This window comes from Microcaecilia unicolor, unplaced genomic scaffold, assembly GCF_901765095.1.
Source record: "Microcaecilia unicolor unplaced genomic scaffold, aMicUni1.1, whole genome shotgun sequence".
In the NCBI taxonomy this organism is placed as follows: domain Eukaryota; kingdom Metazoa; phylum Chordata; class Amphibia; order Gymnophiona; family Siphonopidae; genus Microcaecilia; species Microcaecilia unicolor.
Genome location: NW_021963162.1, coordinates 15,881 through 23,638, shown reverse-complemented (window position 1 = coordinate 23,638; position 7,758 = coordinate 15,881). Strand labels below are relative to the sequence as shown.

The following is a 7,758-nucleotide window of genomic DNA, read 5'->3' as shown; positions in this document are numbered from 1 at the left end:
CTGTTTAAACATTCACATAGAAATATTTTGCCTTTCAAAAACTAATACAGCTGACCTCTTGATTTGGTCTGGTTCATAATATGAAAAACGTACTGGAGATAGGTACTAAAAAAAAACCCCCCAAAACTTCTACCTCATATCTCCAAAATTTAAAGGAATAACACTAAAGCAGCACTGCATTGCCTTACACCACTCATAACAGAGGATGACATGCAGACCGTAAAAACACAACCGATTTGATCCTTCAAGTAAACATGAAAAACAACACGAATACAACACAATTTTGAAATAAGTTTGTTAAAATAAACAGAAAGTCATCCCTACACACAGATCAAAAAACAAAACCAAGGCAGGCGGTGTTAACACTGTTTTGAGCATAGGAGTCCAGCTCGGGGCACTGCAGCAGGAGTTCATTTTAGAGGGTATGTAGCTGTCTTCAGTCTCTAGCTTGGAACCCTTCAAAAAAAGCAGGACTGGGGGTCTGGGAGAGAGAAGGAACCCAGAAGTACTGGCAGCACCCTCCCAAAAGGCAGTGGCATCATGGTGACAGCAGATGGCAGCAAAGATCATGTCTGTGCCAGGTAAAGTTCTTCCAGTCCTTCTCTGCCATGCGATATCGAGCCAGGTCTTTCCGGGTCACTATCCCTACCACCTGGGGGAAAAAAAAGCAGGAGGATACGAGTTACCATCCCCAGAACTCTAGCAACACAAATCAGACAGCCATGTGTTACCTCCCTCAAACACCTGTTGGGGAAGAAGCAGAGAGACCTGGGTTACCATTTCCCCCCCCTCTCCATCTAGGGAGGGAATATAGAAGAACACGGGCTACCATCCCTGGTTTACCATTTTTCTTCCCCACCCCCACCCATCTGGGAAAAAAAAATAAGAAGGGCATTGATTACAATGATGCACAGTTCCACTGCACAACAAAAATATCAACTTCTATGTGTCCACTGATTTAGTGTTATATAATGTTCATTAACAATGTCGTCTTAATTTGCCTCGTAATATGCATTGCTTGTCGGTTTACCTGTAAAAAGGCGAGGACCCAAACTGACACTTTATTGATAAAAACCATACACAGACATCTCATTTTACAGCAACTACTGCATTATTTACCTGTTTAGTGCAAGTGTTAACTATTTTACTGCAGACAGACCATCTGGCTGCAATCTATTGGTCCACTAATATTGTCTTCAGTTAAATAAGAGTCTGAGGCTTCTAATGGGCTCTGTTTTTAAAGCTTAGTGTAGCCCATGGGTATAAAACAGCACATGCAGCATTTAGTGTGTGCTTAGCTATAGTAAAACGGCCCCTGAGTTGGGAGCAAAAGACCCTCAACTCTGCATCGCAGATCTGTGAGCCACATATATGAAATCCAGGCACCACATAGTACTTACCCTGTTGTGACCATCTACAACTACCAAATGCCGGAGACCCAGAGCACGGAACAATTTAAACAACCGTGGAAGTGAGGCATCCTGCAGCAGGAAGACAGTACTCAGTTACTCACTGTACAGCGTGACACTAGGCACAAAGTCAATGCATATATACAGGAATTTCATGAGCTGAGTAAAACAGCACAGAAAGGGGAATTAATATGTGCGTTCACAGCACAGTAAGACCCTCTCATTTTACAGTGAGACCCACTCGTGTTACAGTACCCATTCATAGCTGAAGTATGCTCAGTACTGGTACCTGTGGTACAGTGTAGGGTGTGGGGTTCATAAATTCTGTCATATCCATCAAGCATTCACGTTCATACCTGGGACACATGTATGGACTGGATGGGGGGAAGCGTGGATAGGCGTCCCGGAAATCTTTCAGCTTTAGTCGCCTCTGAGTAAGGCTCATGTTTGCTCGTTCAACAAACACCTACAAGTGAAGACACCAGACTCTTTACAGGAAACATGCCATCACTCCTTTGTAAGAGACTGTACAAATGTCACAACATTCTGTAAAGTGACATTTTGCTGTGTGCCAGGAATCATTCCTAATACTACACATCCTGTAACAAAACCAGCTGGATGCTGACAAAGTTGTTCTACCATCTAATAGTACAGGGGTGGGCAGCCTCAGTCCTCGAGAGCCGCAACCCAGTAGGGTTTCAGGATTTCCCCAATGAGTATGCTTGAGATCTATTTGCATGCACTGCCTCCACTGTATGGAAATGGATCTCATGCATATTCATTGCAGACATCCTGAAAACCCAACTAGGTTGCAGCCCTTGACTGAGGTTGTCCACCCATGTAATAGTAGGAGATGGTCCCTGCTATGTGGAGCTTACCATCTAGTCAAACTACATAAGAGACTGCACTGTGAATTGCTGGTCTCAGCGGAGTCTCCACAAACTGGTATAAGTCTAAATTATAGATTTCACATACAATGTGGGCTACCAAAATATGGGCACTGCAAATCCTACTCAGAAAAGGAGAGGTCATAGAGACAATCAAGAACAGCTCAGTCAATGATCAGAAACCACAAAACTTTATTTAAAATAACCTAACGTTGCCAAGTTTCACCTCCAAAGAGGCTGAATTATGGGATTTACTTTATACTACTAGGGTCCCTATGGGCACATACACCTTGCAATGGTTAGCATCTAGCAGCGCTGAATTGCTCTCAGCTCTAATTTGAAGCTATTTATTTACAGAAACAGCCAGTTATAAAATTACTTTAATTATGTGAGTAAATGCTATTTTATGCATTACTTTATCCATGATGAGCAGACACATTCCAGGGGCAAGATTTGGATGTATATGCCTACTCCTGGGTTTATGAAAGTATGTGCTGAAATTTTCTTTAAACTACGAGCATACTTTGCACCTTGTAAAACTGATGTAATTCATGCACATAGTTGCTGCACAAGTCAGGTGCTTGTTGCAATTTGCACCTCCTGTGAGCTGCCATTAAAAAAAATGTCAGGAAGTATTTTTTTCACGGGAGAGAGTGGTGGATACTTGGATGCTCTCCCGCGGGAGGTGGTGGAGATGAAAACGGTAACAGAATTCAAACATGCATGAATAAACATATCCTGTTCAGAAGGAATGGATCCTCAGAAGCTTAGCCGAGATTGGGTGGCAGAGCCGGTGGTGGTGGGAGGCGGGGCTAATGGTTGGGAGGCGGGGCTAGTGCTGGGCAGACTTCTACGGTCTGTGCCCTGAAAATGGCAGATACAAATCAAGGTAAGGCATAAGTAGCACATATGAGGTTTATCTTGTTGGGCAGACTGGATGGACCGTGCAGGTCTTTTTCTGCCATCATCTACTATGTTACTATCCAGCTTATTTTGAAGGAGATCGCCGGCCATCCTCCGACACAAATCGGAGATGGCCGGCAATCTCCTGAACCCGGCGAAATCAGTATAATTGAAAGCCAATTTTGGCCAGCGCCAACTGCTTCTGTCGCAGAGCCGGCCAAACGTCAAGGGGGCGTGTCGGTAGGGTAGCGAAGGCGGGACGGGGGCATGGTACGAGATGGCCCGGCTTCGCCTGATAATGGAAAAAAGAAAGCCGACCCTGACGAGCATTTCGCTGGCTTCACTGGGTCCCTTTTTTTCAGGACCAAGCTTCAAAAGGTGCCCCAACTGACCACCGGAGGGAATCGGGGATGACCTCCCCTTACTCCCCCCAGTGGTCACCAACCCCCTCCCACCCCAAAAAAGAAAAACATTTTTTTGTCAGCCTCTATGCCAGCATGAAATGTCATACCCAGCTCCCTGACAGCAGTATGCAGGTCCATGGAGCAGTTTTTTGTGAGTGCAGTGCACTTCAGGCAGGTGGACCCAGGCCCATCCCCCCCTACCTGTTACACTTGTGGTGGTAAATGGGAGCCCTCCAACCCCCCCCCCCAAAACCCACTGTACCCACATGTAGGTGCCCACCTTCACCCATAAGGGCTATGGTAGTGGTGTAGAGTTGTGGGTAGTGGGTTTTGGGGGGCTCAGCACACAAGGTATGAGAGGTATGCACCTGGGAGCAATTTTTGAAGTCCACTGCAGTGCCCCCTAGGGTGCCCGGTTGATGTACTGGCATGTCAAGGGGACCACTGCACTACCTCCCACGACCAAATGCCTTGGATTTGGCCGGGTTTGAGATGGTTGGCATCGGTTTCCATTATCACCGAAAACCGATGCCGGCCATCTCTGACATTTGGCCGGCCCGAACCGTATTATCGAAACGAAAGATGGCCGGCCATCTTTTTCGATAATACGATTCGGGACTGCTCTTTCCGGCGCCGGTCAAATAGATGGCCGGCCATCTATTTGGCTGGCGCTGTTCGATTATGCCCCTCCACGTTACTTCAATTTTTTTTGTTTGACACAGATATGTGTGTGTGTGTGCTTTTTTAATGTGGTTGGCATGCGGCTATTAATATTGGTTTTGGATGAGTTTTCCAGTTTACTGTCATAGGGATCCGAATACAAAGCAATCATGTTCCGCCTTCACCTCCTCCTCTATGGCTCACAGGGCTAAGCTTCTTGTGCCCATGATTGTCCAACTGAATGGTTGAAGCAATATGAAAGCCTTTCAAGTCACAGAGGGGTGTGAGGCGCTAAAGTTTATAGGCCAGTTATTCACCTTAAAGTTTTAGAATGCTAGCATATATGCATGTATGTATCTTTGAAAGTGCATACACTGGCAATGCGCCAAGAGACTTTATCTTTAGGCGCAGTCTTCTAGTTAAGATTTTTATAAATGTGTAATGAAGTATAAAAATGAGCAATATGTTTTCTTTATCCCTCAACAATTTAGGTCTTTTCTTAATGTTAAAAAATTTACAGCTGGTGGATCAGTGGCTTAACCTAATATATCCGTGATGTGAATTCTTAGAAGATGCTATTGGTTCCCTTTAAAAGAATTTCCAGCTAGAACCCACTTCCCCTACCCTCCCCATCCCCACCACCTCAGCAGAACAAGTGGCCGGCTGGCTGGCTACTTTCCAGCGGATTTGGGCATCCTTTCTTACTTGGTATCAGACTCTACTTTCTTAGACTGTTTACCCCTACTATGCTCTTATGTTTCTGTTTTATGTTCCTGTTTTTTCTAGAACCTTTGTATCTTCAGCTCTTGGTTCTCTTGTTCAGGGGTGAGGGGTGGGGAGGGGGACCTTATGTTAGTTACAGCTACAACATCTAGTCGAGCAGAAGGTTTATTTCTTACTATAATGTTGATATTGTCAATTGAATTTTTTGCGTTTCTTGATTGTTGCTTGACATAAAAATAAAAACAAAGTAAAAAAAAAAATGATGCGATTTGTTCTAGTGTATTAGAATATCTGTCAGTTTATATTGTTCTTTTTTAGCTCCCTGATGTATCCTATTCTGACCCACCCCCTCTGTTGTTGGGCTAAATAGGTGTAGAAGCATATATTTTTTCTTTTATTATTGCCTTATTATTCTATTTTGTATGCTTCTTCGCTGTATTTCTTTTCTAAGAGTGGTCTTATATTTAAAGTTGAAATTATGACAAAAATTTTAAAAAAGGATGTGCAAACACGTGAAAATAACATACGTAACTTACAGAATATGGTGGATTATACGCGTATGCCAGAACTTAGATATGTATTTTACCAGATAAGGGCAGTATTATCTAAAAATCTCTTATTGGAACCTTTGCATCTAGACTCGCTTCAATTTCATAAGTCCCAGTTATTATTTTTTCCACCACAAACTCTTCACACTTCAATTCACTTCATTATTTTCAAGACAGTTCAAAACCATTTCATTCTTGCCCCAGTGGTGCGCAATTGCTCAACTATAATTTATGGCAATTGTAAACCGCACTCAACTATTTATCGGCTTCTTATCCATAATATATCTTATTTAAAGCACTTATCTTAAATATATTTGGACTTGGGGGCTCAAATGCTTAGATATGAGCATTTACACCAGCTCTTTGGCCAGAATAAGTCCTTGCACCTAACAGCATTCACATGTATATACCCTTTTAAGCGACTATTCTATAAAGAAAAGTTCATACTCTCTGGGTGCCTATACATAGCCACAGGTCTAAAAACAATCTTGTTGAAATACATCTATACAAAAGAAGAGAAGAAAGAGCTCAGAACCTAGATCACAAAACTCAGCTCATAGACTAGAAAGGATAATAATTTCATAGGCTCAAAAAAAAAAAAAACCTCCTTCAAAATATTTACTATACAATTTTAATTGCAAATACTTATTATTCCGTGAACCTACAAGTTTCTGTTATGTATCTTTCTCAATTCAAAATATGCAAATCATGAAAACATTTTTTCCAGTGAGGAAGACATAAATCAACTTGGTCCCACCAACAGTGGCCGGCATTTTGCATATTGCTGCATCAGGGTAAACAGGACCAATACCTTTGAACTGGCTCCGATGAGCAATTCCTGGACGTCGTATCTCAAAAAAGATATAGTGGAATTGGAAAAGGTTCAAAGAAGAGCGAACCAAAACGATAAAGGGGATGGAACAAACTCCCATATGAGGAAAGGCTAAAGGGAGGATGATTGAGGTCTATAAATCCTGAGTGGTGTAGAATGGTAGAAGTGAAATCAATTTTTCACTCTTTCAAAAACTACAAGACCAGGGCATACTCAATGAAACTATTTTTTCGTTCAAAAGATAGTTAAGCTCTTGAACCAGTTGCCGCAGGATGTGGTAATAGCGGTTACCATATCTGGGAAGAAAAGTCCATAATCTGCTACTGAGACAGACCATGGGGAAGCCACTGCTTGCCCTGGGACTGGTAGCTGGAATGGTGCTACTAATTGGGTTCCTGCCAGGTACTTGTGACCTGGATTGGCTACCTGCTGGAAGCAGGATACTGGGCTAGATTGATCATTGGTCTGACCCCGTATGGCTATTATTAGGTTTTATGCCAATTTAAATTATTAATCCTATCAACACCACAAATCCAGCTTATAATTGAAAGAGAAAAACACCTATATTGCGACCCAAATCGGGAGATGGGCGTCTTTCTCCCTGGGCGCCCAAATCAGTATAATCGAAAGCCGATTTTGGGCGTTTCCAACTGCAATCCGTCGCGGAAACGGGTAAAGTTGATGGGGCGTGTCGGAGGCGTGGTTATCAGTCGAGGAGAGATGGGCGTCTTTAGCTGATAATCGAAAAAAAAGGCGTTTTTACCGTGATTTTGGGTCACTTTTTTTGGACCCTTTTTTTTTCACGAACAGGTCCCAAAAAAGTGCCCCAACTGACCAGATGACCACTGGAGGGAATCAGGGATGACCTCCCCGGACTCCCCCAGTGGCCACTAACCCCCTCCCACCAAAAAAAACCCACTTTAAAAACTTTTTTTCCAGCCTCTATGTCAGCCTCAAATGCCGTACCCACCTCTATGACAGCAGAATGTGTTCTATCCTGTGACAGCCTTTCCCTGGTTCTGATGTGGCTCTCGGGTGAGTGTGACACCTTTTCTGTTATGCGCACTGCAGAGTCCCATCAACAATGCATTGGTGGGTGTAGGATATTGGGCTCCGTGGTTCCACTAGCTTGTGGCAAATGCTCACGGTAGTTGGTAGGCTGCACTCCCATGGTGCTTTACCCTCTGCTTACTGGGTCAGAGTGTGCCCTGTTTTGTTTCCGGTAGTCCATGAGGTAGTGGCCATTTTTGTAAGCCAGTTTTAGATCCCTTTCATGTGTTAGCCACGTTACAGAACTTAGTTCTTACCTTGAATGTGGCTGAAAGAGGGCATTGTACAGCATTCTGCCAGCTCTGACCTACTGCTCATCTCAGTACCAGGGAGACTCGTTGC

At 43.5% G+C, this 7,758-nt stretch overlaps 1 long non-coding RNA gene across 1 annotated transcript; it reads right to left on the bottom strand.

Annotated features, from left to right (window-relative positions):
* Positions 1 to 608: 608 nt before the first annotated feature.
* On the bottom strand, positions 609 to 1,763 carry LOC115459028. Its single transcript, XR_003940193.1, has 3 exons — positions 1,699 to 1,763; positions 1,401 to 1,481; positions 609 to 652 (listed from the first exon to the last, which is right to left on the bottom strand). It is a non-coding gene; the product is annotated as an uncharacterized LOC115459028 (long non-coding RNA).
* Between the last annotated feature and the right edge of the window lie 5,995 nt (positions 1,764 to 7,758).